This window comes from Staurois parvus, unplaced genomic scaffold (genome assembly GCF_062004578.1).
Source record: "Staurois parvus isolate SC_StPar_1 unplaced genomic scaffold, SC_StPar_1.0 ptg000562l, whole genome shotgun sequence".
Lineage (NCBI taxonomy): Eukaryota > Metazoa > Chordata > Amphibia > Anura > Ranidae > Staurois > Staurois parvus.
Window position 1 is genome coordinate 6,865,165 of NW_028318358.1, and position 23,874 is coordinate 6,889,038.

Consider the following 23,874-nt stretch of genomic DNA (forward strand, 5'->3'; position numbering starts at 1 on the left):
TAGCTGATCTAAACCCGCTTTTGACCTAAAGGGACACTTTTTGGACGCCATGGACTTTTCTAAGTTTCCAGGCAGAAAGAACAGTCAAAATGCAGACAGAGGACAGGAAAGAGCACTATGGACAAAATGTATGTGAAATGGGTTGAAACAGCAATGTTTTACTATGTAAAATCGTTTTGAAAAAAATTAAGTTTTTTTAAAATTTTCAAATTTCCCGCCGCTGGCAGCGCCCGTACGTCCCGACGTCACAGGGACCGGAACACAGGAGCCGGATGCTGGCATCAGCTGGAGGAGATGGCCGGGGACGCTGCAGGGGACACATCGCGGGAGCGAAGGACAAGGTAAGTGCTGCAGGGACTCCCTATGCAGCGCCGCATGGTAAGCCGAGTGTAGTTTGGGGTTACCGCTTTTGGTACTGACATTTTACCTCGAGCTACACTCGGGAATACCGCTAGGGAGGTTAAGGAAGTGCAGCGACATCCAGTCTGATATGTCGCTCAGTAGGTGTGTGAATCGGGCGGTGACTGAGGGGGTGAGGTGGGGGGTTGAGAGATAGATTTGTGTGTCGTCGGCATATAGGTGGTAGTTGAAACCGTGAGAGTGTATGAGTTGGCCAAGGGAGGAGGTGTAGATGGAGAAGAGAAGGGGCCCGAGGACGGAGCCTTGAGGGACCCCAACAGAGACCATGGAGTAAAAGGTAGACCATATTTCAGAAAAAAAAAAAAAAAATGTAAAAGCATGGAAGGCATTAGTCTGGAAGCTGCATTTTAAAGACACATTAATCTGTCTATATGCAAGGGGCTTTAGCCAACATGTTGTCAGCCAACACACATTACAATATTACTGCACATACTGTCAGCCCATATCACACGTTGTTCACAGCTGGCTAGAAACAGACCAACAAAAACCTTTAATAGATGACCTGCAGGTATATCAGGGAATGTGAACTGGGCTGCCAAATACGCTGAGGTTGGGTCTGGTCACAGCACTTAGGGAAATGGGATAAGCAGTACAGTCACTATGGTTACTGAATCTTAGACCTTATCGTATGAGACTAATTTAATTGTCTTGCAACAAATGGCTGTTAGCCAGATATTGTAAATAAAATCCGGAATTTAATTCTAAAGCACGGAATAAATGCTAAGGGCAGTGCTCTCATAACACATATATTATTTCAAAGTGCCAGATGTATTTAATTTTTGAAATAGCATACAATTTTTTCACACAGAATATTGCGGAGAAGATTTTACAGAGAACTTTGAATTTTACACGGACATTGCCAGTTGTGACAACTGTAGTAGGAAATGTAGAGCTCAATTTGTTTGAAGTTTTTTACTCAGAAAACTATTTTGCACTGGGAAGCAGCCAGCTTGAACTTACTTGTCTGAAACGCCAAACTGACCCCTAAAAACTGTTCTAAAAATGTAGCTTCTTTTTGCAAATAGAAAGGCTAGTCATCAAAGAATCCATAGAAAAGGGAAACAATCATGGTTTTAAGTCACTTTCTATTAAAATTTGTATATTTTCATGTTCTTAAATAATGTTTTACAATTTATTTTATCATTTTTATTTCTTACAAATAAACATTTAATGCATTTAATTGCAGGTTCACGGCCGGGTGCCCACTGTGCATGCATGAGAAGCATGGTCCCGTAGTCTTCTGGGACCTGTCACGTGCCCCAGAAGACTATGGGGAGAGAGGGGGAAGGACAACTTCCGCTTCCGATCGCCTAGGCGATCACAGCAGAAGTGGGAGCGGGTACCTGTCAAATTCGGGTACCCCCTCCCCAAAGGTGCCAATCCTTAATGGGCAGCAGGACAAAGGCTTAAAGCAGAACATTTTGGTGGAACTCCGCTTTAACATGTCTCACACTGATAATGGATTTGCCTTTTTGATGAGGATTATCACACATCTCCAGATCAGTTGCTAGTAGAAATGTGCATGACGAAAACATTTGTTTTGTTCCATTTCAGATTTGATAAATTAATTGTTTCATTTAGTCATATTCATTATGTTACAGTGATTCGTTTTCAGAATTTATTTTGTATATTCGAATTTGTTTCGTATATCCATGCCCTCAACATGGAGGAGTGTCTTATGACATCATGGACGGGAGGTTTCCAAGTGACGTCATGGCAGCGTGGTCACTCGATGACCTGGATTTTGGGGTCTACATTTTGAGGGGGAACCCCACACAAATTTTTGGCTTTGAGTTCATCCTAAAATCCATACCAGACCTAAGGGCCTGGTATGGATTTTGGGGGGGCCCTCACACATTTTTTTATATGGCATTGGGTGATCCTTAAAATCCATACCAGACCAGAAGGGACTGTTTTTTTTCAGTGTCTTTTTTTGTTTACATTCTGCTGTCAGCAGTAGTAAACTTGCACCTCAAATTCACATGTGAACCACATCAACTTGCAGTACAGCTGCCCTTTAAAATCACACTGGAAACGGGGTTGAAAGTTCATTGCATAAGTGTGAACCTAGGCTTATTGAACTTACAAAACCCTCTGAAGTTTCAAACGAATGAAACAAATGAATATGAATTAATTTGTTGTTTTCATTAAAATTTATGGTAGATTTGTTGAAATATATTACTATTGTGATTCAGAGATTTGAATGCATCTGAATCTCCGAATAACCAAAATGTTGTCCAAATTTCAATTCATAACGAAACAAACCGCACATGTCTAGTTGCTAGCTTGGATTATCAGAGTTCTTCTTTCCCCAGTTGAAGTGACTGGAACTCAAGGGCAGTATACAGTATATAATCTTCAGTTTGTGTTGTTACCAGTCTTATTTTCACATTTTCTGCCCCTTGGGAAATATAAAAAAATTATAAACAATATAATAGTAAATTCATGTATAGGAAATGTATGGCCTTTTGAATGTTTTCATGTATAGGAAATGTATGGCCTTTTGAATGTTTTCATGTAAAAGAGATCAGCTTCATGTCAGCAATCTTTTCAAGGCATGTTAAAGCGGAACTTCATCCTCTCAGTCAACACTGATTCTTTTTAATCCTTATGCTACTAGCATTAGTAAATAGCTAGGAAACTATCACTGTAACACCCTCCAGGTTAATTAGATTTTAGTTTTTATAGACAGAGGCTGAGTAGCAGCCTGGGAATGAGTCAGCCTGGGATGTGAGGTAGTAAGGTTACTGTAGAGCAGGCTGGGAGGCTCTAGCAGGTCAAGGCATCTGGAGCCCTCCCACCTCTCCAGAAAACTGAGAGCTCTCTGGAGGAGTGGTGGAGGATGGGAGGGACCTTGGCCAATCACCTTGCAGGAGGCTGGGCATGTTAACCAGGGTAAACCTTCAAATGTGGCAGACACTGGGGGGAGGTGTGCAAGGTCGAGGAAGATGGATTGTGGAAGGCTGGAATGTGTAGCCTGGGAGAGGGCCCCAGGGAGGGGAGCCAACCTACAGGAAGGTCACTGGAAAAGAGGATCTCCATGCCTCAACATCTCCCAAGGACGATAGCCTGTGTAGCAGGGAAGGAGGCAGCCCAGTGTAAGGCCTGAAGGCTGCCACCAACCCACCAAGCTAACAGGAAAGGACAGTGTGAGTACTCTTACATCCCTGGGTCAGATGAGGAGAGAGCACAGTCAGGTGCAAGACCCAACTAGCTTCTCATCTGGGACTGATCTAAATTACCAGCTCTTGGCCTCCCTTGCCCAGGGAATACCCTCAGCTGGAAATAGAAGAGGAATCATCTGGTGGTCTAAGGAGGTACACCTCTTCAAAGAGAGACTGTTGCTATCCACATTTTTGTACATACTTGTTAAGGAGGTTGTCCTCAAGTTCTGCAGTTCCTCGAGCATCCCATGTACCCCATCCAATTTCTTAACCCCTTAATAAAATCACAAAACCAAGCTCAAGGACTGTTCTTTGACTCCAGTGTGCAAAGTGTGGAAAATGTGTGTTGCCAGGCCATACAGAGCATAGAGGGACCCTTTCAAAATCTAGTAGCCCTTAAGAGGGTAGTGCTACATTATTTTTACTTGTTTTAAACTTTTTTTATATTACTTCAGTTAGTTCCTGGTTTCCATGCATAGGCAAATGATGTCATACATCCCAGGAGTCTTAAGGAGGGGAGGAGGGGTTTTCTTAGCTAAGCATACTCTCCTGCCTGTATGCATGAGCTAAGGGCAGATGGATTCCAGGAAGTAAATGTTACGTGAATCATGTGTCCTTACTCAAGATGGCCACTGCCAGAAATGCTAGAGGGTGTTTTTCAACTTGATTTCTCAGCAAAATAAAGCATGAAGACATGGATGGATGGGTGAGTTTGCTTTGAATATTAACCTCCTTGGCGGTATTCCCGAGTGTAGCTCGGGGTAAAATTTCAGTACCAAGAGCGGTAACCCCGAGCTACACTCGGGCTTACCATGCGGCGTTGCTCAGGGAGTCCCTGCAGCACTTACCTTGTCCTTCGCTCCCGCGATGTGTCCCCTGCAGCGTCCCCGGCCATCTCCTCCGGCCGATGCCGGCATCCGGCTTCCGTGTTCCGGTCCCTGTGCCGTCGGGACGTACGGGCGCTGGAACAGGTGGCAAATTTGAAATTTTTAAAAAATTTCATTTTTTTTAAAATGATTATTATATAGTAAAACATTGCTGTTTCAATGCATTTCACATATATTTTGTCCCTACTGCTTTGTCCTGTGCCCTGCCTGCATTTTGACTGTTCTTTCTGCCTGGAAACTTAGAAAAGTCCATGGCGTCCAAAAAGCGTCCCTTTATGTCAAAAGCGGTTGTAGACCAGCTAGAGAACAGCGATAGTAAATCAGAACCACTTGCAGAATTGAGTGATAATGATTCGTGGGGAAATTCATCACCAGACACTGAAAACGATTTTGCGACTTTGCTCAGCGATGTGCGAATTTGCCTCTGTATTTCAAATTTCGATTTGAAAATTTGATTATATTATTGAATTAAATATATTATTATATCCTCCCTCCATGCTGCCAAACAGGCCTACTTCTTGACCCTCATCAAGGCCCTCTCCTCCAATCCTCGCCGACTCTTCTCTGCCTTCAACTCTCTACTCTCTCCACCCCCACCTCCACCCAGCACCTCACTCACTGCCCTTGAGATTGCCAATCACTTCAAAAACAAAATTGACACAATTCGCAAGGACATTGCCGCAACTCACACGCCCTCTCAACCTGTCCCCTCTCACACAGCTACCCCCTTATCCCCCCTCCCCCTCGACATAACCCGCAGGGACTTCGTCGCTGCTCAAACTCTCTCCAACCCCCTTCACCCTCACTCAGCTACCCCCTCATCACCCCTCTTCCACGGCCCCACCACTGCTCTGACCTCCTCTTCCACCCCACCCTACATTCCTCATACTGAAGCTCCCCCAACACTCCACACCTTTGACCTTACTACCATCGAGGAAGTCTCCAAGACCCTCTCTGATGCCCGCCTCACCACCTGCCCCCTCGACCCTATCCCCTCACAACTCCTACGACCTTCCTCCTCCTCCATCCTACGCTCCCTCACCCACATCTTCAATCTCTCCCTCTCCTCAGGCACTTTCCCCTCCCCTCTGAAACATGCACACATCACCCCCATACTTAAAAAGCCCTCCCTGGACCCCAATGACCCGAACAACCTCAGACCCATCTCCCTGCTCCCATTTACATCTAAACTCCTCGAGCGCCTAGTCTACACCCGCCTATGCTCTCACCTCAACGACAACAACCTCCTCGATCCCCTACAGTCCGGCTTCCGTCCCCTACACTCCACCGAAACTGCCTTACTCAAACTCTCCAACGACCTGCTAACCGCCAAAGCTAATGGACACTATTCAGTGCTCCTACTCCTTGACCTCTCTGCGGCCTTCGACACAGTCGACCACCCCCTCCTCCTCAAAAAACTACACTCCCTCGGCCTCAGAGATTCTGCTCTCTCCTGGATCTCATCCTACCTGTCACAACGCTCTTTCAGCGTTACCTATAATGCTACCACCTCCCCCTCACTCCCCCTCTCTGTTGGGGTCCCTCAAGGCTCTGTCCTCGGGCCCCTTCTCTTCTCCATCTATACCTCCTCCCTTGGCCAACTCATACACTCTCACGGCTTCAACTACCACCTCTATGCCGACGACACACAAATCTATCTCTCAACCCCCCACCTCACCCCCTTGGTCTCAGCCCGAATCACACACCTACTGAGCGACATATCAGACTGGATGTCGCTCCACTTCCTTAAATTGAACCTCTCCAAAACCGAGTTTCTTGTCTTCCCCCCAGCCCGGACACCACCCCCCATTGATTTCTCCGTCACATCCAACAACGCTACCATCAAGCCCGCCCTGCAGGCCAGAGTACTGGGTGTCATTCTGGACTCCAACCTATCCTTCCAGCCCCAAGTCCAATCTTTAACAAACTCGTGCAGACTCCACCTCCGCAACATCGCCAAAATCTGCACGTTCCTAACCCCAGAAACCACTAAACAGCTCATCCACTCCCTCATCATATCACGACTCGACTACTGCAACTCCCTCCTCACTGGCCTGCCTCGCCGCTGGCTATCCCCTCTTCAGTCCATCCTGAACACGGCTGCCAGACTCATTCACCTTTCCAACCGCTCTGTCTCCGCCACCCCCCTCTGCCAATCCCTCCACTGGCTTCCGATTGCGCAACGGATCAAATTCAAAATCCTAACGCTGACGTACAAAGCTGTCCACCATACTGCCCCGAACTACATCACTGACCTAATATCCAAGTACCGCCCAGCACGCACACTCCGCTCCTCACAAGACCTCCTTCTCTCTAGTTCCCTGGTCTCCTCCTCCCATGCCCGCCTCCAGGACTTCTCCAGGGTGTCACCCATCCTCTGGAACTCCCTGCCCCAACCCATCAGATTATCACCTACTCTCCTCTCCTTTAGGCGCACCCTGAAAACCCATCTCTTCAGGGAAGCCTACCCCACCCCCTGCTAACTTGCCTCCCTCCTCCACTCTTCCTACCACTCCATCCCCCACAGCTATCTCCTCCTGTGCCACCACCCCCTCCCTCCTAGATTGTAAGCTCGAAAGAGCAGGGCCCTTGATCCCCTCATGTTTTGCATTGTATTGGTATTGTTCTGTCACATGTTCTGTCTCCCTTTGTAATGTACAGCGCTGAGCGAACTATTGGCGCTTTATAAATACTGTATAATAATAATAATAATAATAATAATTATTATATTATTATTTTTTATGATTATTTATTAAATTATAATTTATGATTTTGTGTTTCAAGTTTTATCATATCCGGAATGTTTACTAGACTCTTGTTCGGACAGATTTCAGTGAGTTATTCCTAAAAATTACAGCCTACAATAAAAAACTACATATTTCCATGCAAAAAAATGGTACCGCTTTCAGCACAAAAAATCGGAAATAATCATACCGCTAGGGAGGTTAAAAATGAATGAAACAGTGTTTTTTGGTTTGTGGTGCTCAGATACCATGAAGTTCCACTTTATCATTGTAAGTTAAGTATGTGTGTGTTTATGTATACAAAGTTCAGTCATAACTTTATGACCACTGACAGGTAAGGTGAATAACATTAAAGTATACCTAAAGGCAAAACTTTTTTTTTAGTTTTGGACAGACTGAAGATGGATTGGAACACCTGTTAGGTATTTATTGCTGTTTGTGCCTCCATTAGGGAGATTCACCCTCTCTATTTGTCCTGTTTACCATTGCAGTGCCTTGAGAAAATATTCATACCCCTGGAAATTTTCCAGTTTGTCATGTTACAACCAAAGATTTAAATGTATTTTATTGGGATTTTATGTAGTTTTTTTTGTGAAGTGGAAGGAAATCATAAATGGTATTAAAAATTTTTTTACAAATAAACATGTGAAAAGTGTGGTGTGCATTTGTAATCATACTTTCTACTTTGTAGAACCATCTTTCGCTGCAATTACAGCTGCAAGTCTTTTATTCTAAAGTTTTCTTCTAAGATTTCCCTGTATTTGGCTTCTCACATCTTCCCATCAACTCTGACCAGTTTCCCTGTCCCTGCTGAAGAAAGCTTCCCCACAACATAATGCTGACACCACCATGTTTCGCGGTGGGGATGGTGTGTTCAGCATGACGTGCAGTGTTAGTTTTCTGCCACACATAACATTTTGCTTTTAAGCCAAAAAGTTAAATTTTGGTCTCATCTGACCAGAACACCTTCTTCCACATGTTTTCTGTGTCCCCATATGGCTTCTCACAAACTGCAAACGAGACGTCTTGTGGCTTTTTTTCCAAAAATGCCTTTCTTCTTGCCACTCTTCCATAAAGGCCAGATTTGAGGAGTGCATGACTAATAGTTGTCCTGTGGACAGATTCTCCCACCTGAGCTGTGGATCTCTGCAGCTCCTCTAGAGTTACTATGGACCTCTTGGCTGCTTCTCTGATTAATGCTCTCCGTGCCCGGCCATGTCTTGGTAGGCTTGCAGTTGTGCCATACTCTTTCCATTTTTGAATGGTGAATTGAATAGTGCTCCATGAGATGTTCAAAGCTTGGGATATTTTTATAACATAACCCTGCTTTAAACTTCTCCACAACTTTATCCCTGACCTGTCTGGTGTATTCCTTGGCCTTCATGATGCTGTTTGTTCACTAATGACCTCTAACGAACCTCTGAGGGCTTCACAGAACAGCTGTATTTATACTGAGATTAAATTACACACAGGTGAACTCTATTTACTAGTTAGGTAACTTCTGAAGGCATTTGGTTCCACTAGATTTTAGTTAGGGGTATCAGAGTAAAGGGGGCTGAATACAAATGCACACCACACTTTTCAGATATTTATTTGTAAAAAAATTTGAAAACCATTTATCATTTTCCTTCCACTTCACAATTATGTATCACTTTGTGTTGGTCTATCACATAAAATCCCAATAAAATACATTTACCTTTTTGGTTGTAACATGACAAAATGTGGAAAATTTCAGGGGGTATGAATACTTTTTCAAGGCACTGTATCATCGATAGTTAAAGTAAAAGAAAGTCCCGAATTTTGGACTGTCCCCAGAATAGAAATAGAGAGGAAATCTTCCAATGGGGACACTAATTCTGGGGGCCTTGGGTTCCCCAAGGAATTCCCTACATTTACAGAGATTTTATCACTTCCTGTTTTGGCTATGCAGATGTGAGCACATGGCTTGCTGCCACCATGTTTGTTGATGGCGAGATGACCATCGAGGCAGCACAACGGTAATGCTGTTATGTTTGAGTGAACTGCTGAGAAATTAGAGGACCTGTAAAGATCTTTTGAGAGGAAGATTGAAATCTATCTTGGTGAGGATTGCCAGTTCCATTATCTGCAAATATTCATCCCCCATTTGAGTTGCGTATATTGACAGGTGTGTTTCGGTCAGAATTTCTGGTAAGAGGCTGAACCATTCGGGTGTTTTGGTGATCGTAGGAACTTCGCTTGGGACATTTAAATTGGAATGTTTTTGATTAATTGGACTTTATGATTATATGTTTTGATTAGTGCCGCAATTTTAAATTTTTTACTGTTTTGGCTATGGCACAGGAAGTGAAGGTAAATCCCCCCAATGGGAAACAGATGGCACAAAAAAAATTGACAGGGATTATAACCCTCTCTTACTCTATTCAATTTTTTTTTTAAATGCGTATAGTTCTACTTTAACTATCTTCTTAGACTGGCATCTGAATGTTGGTGGGATATATTAGACAACAGGTAAACATGTCCCTGAAGATGATGTGTTGACAGCAGAAAAAATGGGCAGGGCAGTTTGTTGTGTATGGGGCTACCTAGCCACAGACTGCTCAAAGTGCCCATGCTGACCACAGCCAAAATTGCCTACAATGGGCACATGAGCATCAGAACTGAACCACAGAACAATGGAAAAAGGTGGCCTTGTCTGATTGATTACATTTTCTTTTATATGTAGCGCTACCCTCATGGGGGCCACTGTTAGAAATGGACCCCCAAAGGTTGCCCTGACCTTGCAAGCTACCTTCTGACACCCTGGGTTCAGACATAATGCACCTAATGCACAGAGTTGCACAGACACTTGAGTGCAGTAATGCAGTTGAGTTTTTACTAAAATTATTTAGTCAATAGAAAGTAAATAACAGTTACAAGAATAAAACAAAAAAGGTAGCACTTGTGATGGGCGCGGCGTCAGACCCCCAGCTCTTCTCACCAACTCGTGACCGAAGGACTAGCCAATCTAAAACCGCGCTGTCACGTGCGTAACAATGCCACGCTCAGCTGCACCCTGCACAAAGATTTTCCAGCTCACTGGACCACAATCTATGTGCCGCAGCCTGAGAGCGATTGTTACTGGGTTAGGTTAATTACGCAATTACGCAATTAACCCTTCACACTGCCACTATCACCTTTTTTTGTACAGAGAAGGGGGAAACTCACGAATCTGCATACACACTGTCACCGCAGGCAGATGTATGTAGAAGTTTAAAACACACAGTAGCGCTCTTCAGAGACAGGGATTGTTAGTTTGCATTAAAGAGCTTTAGAAACAGTTCAACACTTTTCAGAAAATAGGATTTATTACTTAAAACATCAAAATGGTGTAATAACAATATTTACAGAAAAAAATGTAGCCAATATATATATATATAAATACAGAGAGCAATAACACAGCAGAGAGATAACAGAAAGAAGTTTAAGAAGGTAGAATACTTGCCAGAGTCCTGGTTTAAGCAGATTCAAGTGTCCTGAACAAAAGGGTACAGTTTCTCACAAAATTTGTTCCTGATGTTAAAAGGGAGATCTCTTCATCTTACCTCTCTCAGGCCTGGCAGCCTCTTTTCTAGTCCACAAGCAGGGGGTGTCTACTGAAGCCAAAGGCCAATCGCCTCATTTGGGGAGGGGGTTTAGGCGGAGACCCAGGCTAGGACCAAATCCCTCCTAAGTTATACCCTAGTCAATAACCTTCCATACGTACATGCAGCATCCTATCCACTGGTAGGATAATATGCAGAATGATATTCTGAACGTCCAGACACCAAATATGATATATTTGCTTGGGACAGTTAAGGAGAAATCGCTTTCTGCTCTCGGGTAGACGTAATCTAGGGATGTAAGGTATCAGGTGACTCGCATTAACCTGACCTATCTGAATATATGCTTTGTTTGATTGTACGTATTTCCTATTGGGCGTTATGAAATTGTATGAAAAAGTGGTTTCAACTGGGATGTAAGTTTTACTGCTATTTTGGAATGCTTTTCAAGTCCAGTGACTGATGGGTTCATGGCTTTACGATCAGCTCAGAGCAAGAGGCTAACAGACACTATGGCACCAGTTAATTGGGTTTACAACCATGAAGTGTATCCAGCTGTGCCCAATGCACTCCTGAACTCAGCCACACCAGACCACATGCCATTCAACAAAAAGGGAGGGGGGACTGATTTGGAGTGAGAATGACACAAGATGGAGGATCTTTAGCATCCCTATCTGTACATACAATTGCTACAGCGCTATCAAATTAAATGTCCAAATCAACCAGTGATAAATAAAACAGTGAAAAAATTAAATGACCAAAAAAAATATTTCTAAGAATTTTCTCTTTCGATGGAAAGAGTTGATGAACAGTGAAATTCTGTAATTTTAAACAAAATGTGTTTGTTGCTAGTGTCGGCTATGACACTTTTCCATGTGAGTGGATTCTGATGAGTTTTTACAAATAAACGTGTCGAATGGTATCACACGATCGTTTGCTTTGTTTTTCTTTTCTTTTCTGAGCCTTTGTATGAAGTTCTTGGAATTCGGAATGGAAGTTTTCGCTGCTGAGTTTATAGATCTGCAGAGTATTGCTCCCAGAGAGAATAAATAAGTGTCTGGATATCTGAGTCTCCCTGCTTTGCAATAAACTACATCAACAAGCTGAGAGAGGAATAATTTGAAAGGCTGGTCACCGCTGAGTCTATCTGCAGAGTATTGCTCCCAGAGCAAACAAGTGCAATTGCTGGTTTATAATTTAACTGGCAATTTGCTTTGGTGAGTTTATTCATTTCTGTTGGTGGTGGATTTGCACAAATCTGTTCTTATGGTGATGGACATTTTTCACTGTTGATGAAAAGAGAAAATTCTTAGAGACATTTTTTTGGTCATTTAATTTTTTCACTGTTATATTTATCACTGGTTTATTTGGACATTTAATTTGATAGCGCTGCCTTTTTTGTTTTATGATTGCCACCGTTTTTTAAGGGTAAGGTTTAGCAGCTTATGTTAATTGATTACACGTGAACACTTTTGGCGCTATTTTCATTTATAGTTTTTTCTCATAACAGTTACAAGAACGCCTCTTAACCATCTCCCGTCTGGCCCATCTATATAAACGGCCGGACGGTGGCAGTGCAGGGTCGGGTGGCCGTTTATAAACGGCCTCCCCGCCCCCTGTTTGTGCGTGCTCCCTGGGAGTGTGCAGCACTGCGATCCGGAGCCAGCTGTGTCCTCCGGACACAGTGGAATACCGATCGTCAGATGGGGCCTCTGTGCGAAGTCCCGATCATGTGATCACTGATTGGCCAATCAGTGATCACATGCAGAGTAGTAAGCAAGATGTCACTTCTGACATCATTGCTTACTACGTGTGAAATCTGTGAATGATCACAGAGGTCACATGGTCACATGCTATTCACAACAGCCTTGTACCATGTGACAAGCTGTGACCAATCACAACTCACACAGTAGTTCTCAATGGCTGCAAGAGTGCAGCTAGAGAGAAGGAGAAATGATTGCTTTTATAGCCTTTATGGGTGTAAAGGCAATCAGTGTAAAAAAAAAAAAATCTTCATCACCTCCCACAAGTAGTACAGTGTCACCATGGTGACACTGTACTGCTAGGGTGACAGCATGTAAAAAAAAACAAATAATATAAAAAAAAAATAAAATGTAAAAAAAAGTTTAAAAATTATAATTTTTGATTATAAACTAATTTGGGTTATTTTTTTTTTTTTACTAAAAAGATAATGGAATAAAATTTGGCCAAGATTTATGATGACATACTATTTATTTGCAAAATTTTATAAGAAAAACATTTTTTCAAAATTTTTGGACATTTTCATTTACATTGGAAAAAAAATAAAAATCCCAGTGGTGAATAAATACCACCAAAATAAAACTTAATCTGTCTCAAAAAAATGCTACAAAAATTCATATGGGTACAGTGTTGCATGACCGTGCAATTGTCATTCAAAGTGTGATAGCACTGAAAGCTGAAAATTGGTTTGCACAGGAAGGGGTAAAAGTGTCCGGACTGGAAGTGGTTAAGCGGTAAACACCTTGCTGGAAATTCAAAACCATGACCACAGGTGAACTTGGAAGAAATAAACACAATAGTTCAAGCAGGGTTTCAAATAGGGTTAGTAAGGGGGGGGGCTCTGACTTCAGGTGGGAAAGAGAAGAGGAAGACTTTATGATGTCAATCCTGATGGCACAGATCCTGAAAACAGCACACTCTGTATATTAAACGTATGATCTATGCTAGGAAAAAAATGTTTTTAAAGAGTCTTCCTTTAATATATGTACATGGATAACCCTGGATCCTGTGATTAAGGAGTATCAAGTCCTGGTGGAAATTATGTCTTTGGTCTTCAGCTAGCTCAACAGGGGCCCAAAGGATTGGCGACCAGCAATAATAGTTATTTTATGTAGATGATTCCAGGTAAAGGTCTCAAACTTGTAAGCAGGTGTAAAGTATAAAAGGTGTCTGCATGCAGTGTCCCTTAGTGAAGAGTGTACACAGTGTGGGCTTTTGCCCTCTCACCAATCCTGATGATATCATGGCTCACGGGTTCCAGTGTGGGACACTCAACCTAGTTTCTTGGGACACTGGGATTCCTCTAGGGATGAGACGGTGATGATGCTCATGCCTCAGCTCAGTCACGTCTGCCAAGGAAGGAAACTGCAGACGGATGTTTTGGTGGATGATCAATAGCTCATACGCCAAAGACTCAGTCTGGACCGCGTGGCCTGCTCAGTTCTCCACAGCAGCTGTGTCCCTGCTTGCAGCTTCAGCCCTCAGTCCCAAGATTAAGAGCATTCTCCCAGGTCCATCTTATATATCCTCTTGCACCTCTCCTCCTCCAGCCACCTGGATCCTGTAGTTCCCAGCAGCATTGGTTCTTGACAAGTCCCTCCTATCCGGACTACATGTCCCTCAATCCCCTGCTCTCTATGAGATCCTCCTCTCTCTCTGTGTCATTGAGCACAAAGTCACTACAGGTGGGCACTAGTTCAACACAGTCATTATTATCTATACCTGGCGGTGGTACAAATATGTTGACCAGCACTGGGTTACATCCATCATGTGGATGACCTGGTATGTGTGCACTGCTTACCTGGGGAAGAGATGCAGTATGGGAAGAAGGCAAGTTGGTGGAGGCAGTATGATGCTTTGGGCAATGTTCTGCTGGAAAACCTTGATATTCATGTAGATGTTACTTTGACATGTACCACCTACCTAAACATTGTTGCTGACCAAGTACACCCCTTCATAGAATCGTTATCCCCTGATGAAAATGGCCCCTTTCAGCAAGATAATACACCCTGTCACACTGCAAAAATTGTTCAAGAACAGTTTGTTGAACAATGAGTTTGAGGTGTTGACTTGACCTCCAAATTCTCCAGATCTTAATCAATCCAGTGTCTGAGGGATGTGCTGGAAAAACAAGTCTGATCCATGGAGGTCCCTCCTCCCAACATATAGGTCTTAAAGGGTCTGCTAATGATGGCTTGGTGCTAGATACCATAGCATACCTTCAGAGCTCTAGTGACATTCATGCTGCGATGGGTCTGTTTTGGCAGCAAAACGGGGATCTATTCAATATTAGATGGGTGGTCATAAAGTTATGGCTGATCAGTGTGTGTGTATACAAATTTAAGCAAGTAGGCTGAATGGCTGCAAGGGGCCTGAATGGGGGTAGTGCAATACCAAGCTCCCTCTAATGGCTAGTCTTTAATTTGATACAATAAAAGCCTAAATCTGGCTGTACCAGGCATATATACAGTATATATACCTTGTTCTGGGTGACTTTCTGAAACCAAAGTTCTTCTTCACCCTCTTCTTCCTTGATTTGCTGAATGCTGCAGGGATCTGGGCAACATAATGATTACAGGGCTTGCTGCTTTGAGCTTGCAGCATTGTAGTATAGATAGGTCTGCAGGGGAAAGCCCTGCAGATCAGATAAGTACAGCAGCCAAATCTATTTTTTAAATTTGTTTAAAGATGCTGGAGGCTGATTTTGTTTTTTTACCCAAATGAGTTTTTTTCTGGCATTTTTTGTTCAGATGTAACAATCAGTTTTTGTGCTAGAAAATTACTTAGAACCCTCAAAAATTATATTTTTAAAGCAGGTTTTACAAATTTTTATGTCACACAGTATTTGCACAACAATTTTTCCAATGCAATTTTTTGGGAAAAAATACACTTTTTTGAATTTTAATGAAAAAAACACAATACATAACCCAAATTTTTTGTAAAATATAAAAGATGATGTTACGCTAAGTAAATAGATACGTAACTTTTTTCTTTTCTCCCTCTCCTGTTCTTCTACCCTTCTACATTAAATTTCTCCTCTCACTCTTCTTTCTTTTTGTCTTCTTTTTTATACAAAACACTAGCAGCTCTCTACCTGCTGTAGATAGAGATTTCATCTACCCTTACTGAAATAATTGTATTCTTCCTGATTAGGTTCTAACTCTAGTATATAGATCTTTATGTTATTTTGGACTTTATTTGCATCCTTTCACGATGCAGACTCACCTTTGGATATAATAATGTGAGCTTTGCCTCACATGGTGCATGACTACCATGAGTTTACGAAAGTATTTCCCATCTATGGCTGCATCATATTCGTCCCTTATGGTATGGATATTCTGAAAACTGCTTTTTTTTTTTTTCTATAAATAAACAATTTAAAAAAAAACATACATACCCAACATGTCATACTTTAAAATTGCGCACACTCATGCAACATGCGACAAACAATGTAAATTTTACTATCCATAAGCGACTCTTTAAAAACCTCTACGAGTTACCACTTTAGATTTACAGATGAGGTCTGGTTCTGGAATTACTGCCCATGATCTGACATTCCATGTGTTTGACGAGTGCGTTTGCCTTTGTGTGCTAGCATGGGGGTACAGGGGCACTTTAATTTTTTTTCTTTTACACTGTTGCTTTAAAAATAAAAATGTTACCACTTTTATTGCTGTCATTAGGAATGTTAACATCCTTGTGACACTAATAGGTATGTGACAGGTACTTTTTATGGAGGAATCTGGGGTCTATAAGACCACAAATACCTCCTCTCACTTAAAAGCATTCAAAACACCATGATCAGTGTTGTCAAATGCTTTTAAATTTTTAAAAATGGACATCCAGGTAAACTGGAAGTGATTGATAGGTCATTACTGCAGGCATCATCACGGTCTGACCACTTGAAGACCGATGACGAACTAGGTACATGACTGGGTGGTAAATGGTTAAGGCAAATTATGTAATAATAGCTCAAAATGTGCTTACTGAAAATGAACTATGCTTTAAATGATTTCTTACTGTATTACATGGCTACAGGTATGAAGCATCAAAAACAACCAACACATTTATTACTCAAAGACACAGACAAATACCCGTTTATGGAACTTTTGTGAAGGAAGTACATTTACAAGACACTTTGGGCTTCAAGCTTACAATTCTGAATTCTTGATTGCCCAAACAATTCTAATTGGATGTCTTCTAACAAGATACCAAAATGAACAAGTGTCATTGTAGTATTCTTTTCACTAGATTTTTCCAGATTCCTGTTTAAGAGGATTCTGACACAGGCAAAGTGATGTAGTGTCATTATTACATACTGAATCAGAAGGTGTTGAATATAACCATAGATACAATATGTGCAAAAATACCATTCTGGATAGAGCACTACCTGGGTACATTTAGTATGAGTATTATCAATGTGTATATTGCCTAATAAATTCCTGAATGAAAATGAAAACATGACATGTCAGGCCCATTGCAATTATGGTAATTATAAACAGGCATGTGTCATGCATTTTGTTTTTGCCACATTTTTGGTGGAGCACATTTTACAGAAAAATGTTCACAAACCTGAGCAATTAATTTGGACATCTGCACATCAAAATAATCTGTAGTAATCCAGAAGCTGGAGAAACACAAATGATTACACAAATTTTGACTTTATTAAGGACTCATAAACACTTTGTGGTCAGGGGGGCATAAAAATAAGTGGTTGATCTGCCCTCCTCAAGCTGCAAAGGCAGTAGGATGGTCCTGTCGCATTTGATGAGCAGTACCACCACAGTACTGCCACAGGACATGACCCATTAAACTGGAAGCAGTTTCCTTCTTGGAGGGGTTTCCTCTCATTTCCTGTTTTTGGGTAAGGGACAGGAAGTGACGCAAATTTTCCCCAATGGTTAACAGATGGCACCCTTCTTTACAATATACAAAATGAAAAATAAAAGTTTGGCCTTTAGTTTTACAATCAAACAACACAAGGCACAGGTATTGTTTCATGCTTTGCAAACAGCTGCTTTTTGATTGAAGATGATTGATTGTTCATGTAAACAATCATAAAAAAACATTACTTGCATTTATCTGCATTGCGATAATTTCTCTGCCGCACACCTAGAGATAGTTCTTTGAGTGATCAAAACGCAGGATCTCTAGCTTGTGATTTTATTGAATTTGATCAGCCTAGCCACATCAAAGGATTGATTGACTGATCATATCGATACTTGCGTGGCCACCATTACACAGCAATATTTTTCAACTTTTTGAGTATGTAGGTGGGGCCCAAGCTCAGAGTACCTATTCAAGGAGAAACAGCACACATACAGTTCTTGATGTTATAATTGTCTTGTATGCTATATGTAGAATAGCAGTGATTAATAATAACTGTCTTTGAAGGCACTGATATAAGGCAATAGAGTGGTTGGTGTTTATACAATGTTACCAGGCTTGGGTCTGTATTACAAAAAATGGCCACTGCCCCAGTCTATAACTGGGCTTCGCAGCAAGGAGCACATGGAAGGTACATTTAAGGAGGGGTGGGCTCCCTCAGGTTCACCTTCCCTTGGTCTATCCATTAAATACATGTGCACCTACTATGGGGGCTCTAAAAATTTGTAGAGGAACTAGAATTAAGAACTACAGATTACTGGGGTGCCGTGAAGAGGCTCTGTAGCTTACGCATGTATTTGCAAATGTGTGCTAACTAAACCCCTGTTTTTAATGCATACTGATAGACACGTTAATTCGGTTTGTTTGCAAGCTGGCTGGCAAGTTGAGCTGGGAATTTTTCTGTTTTGTTATTTGACTTAGGTCTGTATTACCAGAGGATAGCTGCCGTTGGAAGGGTGGTGGTTGACGGTGTACCAGGATGGGACTGTATTGCTACCCCACGTTTTTGATCCGGATAATGGAGAGTTTCCTGAAAGCAAGTGTTGCCCCTCTTCTGAGCCTTCTCACCAGGATCCTTTCCCTGCACTATTCGCTCGCACCAATAATTTAGGTCTCTATCCTTGATCTACCAATTCCTTCAGGCACACCAGAATGACACGGGTATCCTTCATCAAGGTACCCATCGAGGGTCACCAAAGCTTGCAGCATCAAATAAGACAGCTGGTTCCTCTGAAACATGATGGAGTCCATGAGGGGACATTTGCCCTAACAGACTCCATTCCATCTGTGTAATTGTACAGTGCCACCTACTGGATGGAAGGAAACCTGTACCTGCCTACAAGTAATCTTCATGTGAGTTGTACCAAGCCTTCATTCTGCCATGGAGAAGAGTAAAGGATCCAAAGTGCCATGCATGCACCACTGACAGCATTGGCAATGATGGTAGGGGGTACCAGAACTCAACCGACTTGTGCAAGGATGGGCAGGTATCTGCACAGCCAACATTCTCAGAGCTGTATCTGCCAATCCCTAGCCAGGTTCAGTGCTATTGAAATACAGCAACTTTGTACAACTAGAATGTACTGGTACATGACTTTCTAAAGAATTTAGGAAAAGGTGGGCTAGCTCAAGGAAGTGTGGGTTGTCATGCAAGAACCATAGAGCAGCAGCCAAAGATAATCAGGTCCAGGGGCGGACTGACCATTTGAAAACCCAGGCACTGCCCGAGGGCCCGGGGTCAGTAGGGGGCCCCATGAGATGCCCCTGGTACCTTTTTTATAGGCTTTTTTGAGTTTGGGCACGGACACAGGGGCCCCATGATCCCCTATTGCCCGGGGGCCCCATGAGTTGTCAGTCTGCCCCTGATCAGGTCGCATCATAACAATAGTCCCACAATGCATTACCTGCAACAACAAAAAAAAGGCCTATTGTAGTTTACATGGTTGCAGCAAGTTCACTCCTTTGTTAAATATCAGTGCTAAATATGTAATTAAAACACTTAAAAGCTTCACATTGCTGAGAGCTCCGCATTGTTTGCTTTGCAGAATCATCATTGTCATTGCTAAATCTTCAGCAGTGTGTGGGCCAGCAGGAATTGTCACTAAAGTAAATAGCACAAAAAAGATATCAATATATCAAGTGGCTATTGAGTTTTGTTAGGGTGAACATGAAGATATATTGACCGATCAGTCCAGGAAGAGCAAAGGAACAGTAAATATTGACTGAGGCAAATCCCTGGTTAATATTCCTCCCCCAGTTTCCACACTTCATTCATCTTGATAACCAGTAAGGTCACAGTTAACCCTCATGTACCTTTGTGTCTTACCTTCCACCTACAATACCCTAACACAACAGATGTGTACCCAACTCTAGTGTTTATCCTAGAAAGCTAAGTAAAGGATTTTAATCATAAAGAATCTGCTAGACATTCAGCTGTCACCACAACAAACTGCCTTTTCATTCAGGTCTGTCCTACTTGCAATTGTTCTGTTGTAGATCAGGCTAAAAAAAAATTTTTGTTTTTAAAAGTAATGTCTAAAATATTTCTGTCATTGCGGAATAATCAGCAGCAGAAAATAAAAATAGTCTGTCTACTACAGTCAGTAGTTTCAGACACTTCTTTGTATTAAAAGACTGTGGATAATTATTCATTATTGCAATGCCCATGCTGGGCTCTGTAGATAGTCTAACATTAAAAGATATGTACACCCTAACTATAAACTGCTGTTATTTGCTCCCTTATGGTCTGTTAAATGTATCATTAAAACATTTTGTTGTCTGTTAAAAAAAACTCTTGTCAGTCTCCCGTGCTCTGTGCCTGTGCTGACTTTTATCAGTTAGCTTTGTTCCCAGCTATCTCTGGGTACAACAGAACACCTCCCCCATTTTATGGCTATGAGAAGAAGGGAAAGTGTTTTGTTGTTTTGTCCTAGGCAGACAATGCCACTTTCCCACAGATACAATATGGTGAGCCAGCATTGTCACCCTAAGACTTGGTTTCACACTAGCCCCGACTCCAAAGCTGCTCGACTTTCAGTGCACCTTTGGAGTCTGACTTTGACACAACTTTGATGTAACTTTTTGCACTCTGTGGCATTGAAGTTGGACCAAAGTAGTGCAGGAACCTTTTCTAAATTCAGACAGACTTGTGTAGTATCAATTAAGACAGCTCTCATAGGGACACATTGAATTTCACATGTCATCCGACTTGAAGTCTTAGAAGTTGGATCCTATGTTGCAGCAGTGTGAACCGAGCCTAAGGCAGGCAATATGTTACAGGCAGGTAGACAAGGTGGAAATAAATCCTGAAGAAAAACTGCAGCTGCCACGTCTAAGGACTAATAATCTGCAATATATTACACTTTTGCTCTTGGGTGTCGATACTTTTTTAAAGGAGAAGTTGGACCAAAACTTATTTGGCCCTACTTCTCCTGGGGATCACAGGATTGCTGTTCATTCTGCACTCCTGTTGTTGGCTGACATCACAGAAACAGTGCAGACTCTGAAGAGATCCCTCTTTAATGTTGGTATCCACCCAGATTCCTTGATCAGCAGCTGGCTCAGCCTCTCAGCATGCTGCTGAGATCCTGAACACTCCACTCCCATCCCCTCCACAGCCCAGCACTCCAGTAAGCGCTGGAGGGGCAGACACCACTTGCTGCTTTCTGAAGACTGAGAACTGTGCAATCAGTGGACATAATCATTCAGTGCTCAGTCTTGGAAGCGGCAGGTTGGTACTACATGGATGCTGGCTGATGCTGCATCCATGTAAGTTAGTATAGATGTTTTTTCCCACACCGAGATTTCCCCTCACCTCCACTCTTGGTTATACCCTGTCAAGCCCTGATGCATAGGATATCATCAGTGGAAGAGAAATTTCCTTAATGAGGACTAAAACAGAAGTAAAATATTGACTAAGGTTCTACCTCTTCTCTACTCTCCTGAAAAAGGTGTTTTCATTGATTTTTATATCCCATTTGAAAATATTTCCCCACTTCCTGTTACAGTAATGGGGAGAAGGAAAAGAAGGAAAACTACTAGTTCTTTGGAGAAATAAATGTCGTTATGTCAATAAACGTATACATATATGATAAATTTACACTGCATGAGGTATTTATAAATATAAAAAAAAAATTTCCGTATATTTTTCATAGTTATTTTTAAGTATGTGTTATTCGCATGCACTCTCTGTGCATCCTTGGAAAACCAAGTAGTTCCAAAGGTCCGTTTTTCTCTAACAAGGTCATTTGGACTTATTCATGACAAATTAAATAAATAACTGTATCAACATTCCACTCTGTATGTTTGTAATAGTATGCAGCTCTTTACATCATCCTATTTTAAGAAAGTAGTCATCTTTTGAAACAATCTGCCATACTCCTAAAACCAATTCCAGTAGAACGCTTTTACCAATTCCTACAGCTCTTACAGAAAGAACCAATTTGCAGCAGGAAATCTTTTTTATTCCAAAGGTAAGGGGTGTCCCCATGTCACCAGTTTTCCAATGTGTTGTCTACATGTGCTGTTTGAATATTTACATATTTTATATTGTTCCCTATTTATTTTTTTCAAGGATGAAAGACCCCTCTATTTTAGCTTTTTCTTTTAAAGCGATACGGTCAGATGGTTAGAAAAAGACCAAAGGCATTATCTTGTGAGGAAAACTGCTTCAAACTTCCCTGTCTGTTAGCCATTTTCATAGTTGATACATTTTGAAAATATTAAGCAGGGATGCCTTGAAGAGTCTGAGAAGAAGAATGTGAGCATGGCCTATAGTTGGCATGGTTGATAAAAGCGGGTGTCACTTGATGGCCTACAGCTTATAGTATGGTACCTTTTCCCCTTCTCTATGTTTTAGAAAAGAAAAGCCCTGTGTACACTGAAGAGAAAGTGGAAGTAAACTATCCCCCGCCATTGGTGTAATGAAAAATCCCAGCAGTGGTGTTAATGTCAGTTAAAGTAACCCCAGCATGGGTGTCATTGGTGTCAGTGAATGCAATAATAACCCTGAGCACTGGTGTAATCGGATACAATAATGATCCTCAGCATCAGTTTCAATGGAAGCAAAAAAAAAAAAACCAGTATTAGTGTCAGCGGAAGTAATATTAACCCCCAGCACTGGTACCAATAGGAGAAAAAACATGACACACAGCATTAGTGGATGCAATAACAAGCACCAACATCAGTGTCAGTGGATACAATAATAATGCTTGGTATTGGAGTTAGCGGATGCAATAATATCCTCCAGCACTGGTGCCAATGGGAGCAAACATAACTCCCAGTACAGTATTAGTGTTAGTGGATGCAATAGTGACCCCCAACAATGGAGTCAGTGGATGCAGTAATATCCCCTTGTATTGGAGTTAGTAGATTCAATAATAACATCCAGCACTGGTGTCAGTGGGAGCAAAAATAACCCATAGCATTAGTGCTAATGAGCACAATGATAGCTTTTAGTAATGTTGTCAGTAGCCACAACATTAACCACTTGCCCTCCAGAGGATTTACCCCCCTTCCTGACCAGGCCTTTTTTTACGATACGGCTATAAACAAAAATAGACTGACAATTTTTTTGCTATAAAACAAATCCAATAAAAAATGTAAAAAATCTAATTTCATCATAAATTTAAGGCAAAATGTATTCTGCTACATGTCTTTGCTAAAAAAAATCCCAATATGTGTAAATTATTTGGTTTATGTTAAAGTTATGGCATCTATAAATGGCGGTGTATATACTAGAATTTTTTTTTTTATACTAGTAATGGCAGCGATCAGTGACCTTTAGCGGGACTGTGATCATTGCTAATAAAAAGCACTGACACTGTACTAATGACACTGGGCAGGAAGGGGTTAACTGTGGGCAATCAAAGGGTTAACTGTGTGCTATGTGAGTTTTACTATGTGTGCTATGTGTGCTCTGTGCTGTTTTACTAGGGAGACATGTTGCTTTGTATTTCTCTGCTGTGTAGAGAAATACAAAGCAGCATGTCCTTGCTGGCAGGAGAGAGACCTGTGTTGTTTACACACAGGTATCTCCCCTGTCAGCTTTACATGGCAATCACCAGGTGCTGGCAAGGAATCTCTTGGCGAGACCCAATGATTGACATCCCTACCCACCAATGGCGGCGCGGGTAGGGTGGTGCGTGAGCGCCCACTACCCAGAAATGCAAATCACGTATATATACGTGATTTTGCGCAGCCCTTGCGCCCTGTAGCAGTACTTCTACTATAGGGTAACGGGCAAGCGGTGTTAATTTCCAGCACTGGTGGAAGCAGTAATAACCCCCAGCTTTGGTGTCAGTAGCCACAATAATAACCAATAGCATTGGGGCAAAAAATAAACCTCTCTCATTGGTGGTTGGTGGCATTCATACTAACCCCAAGTGCAAAATCTGGTGCAGCTGTGCATATAAACCAATCAGCTTCCAGGTTTGATTGCCAAAGCTTAATT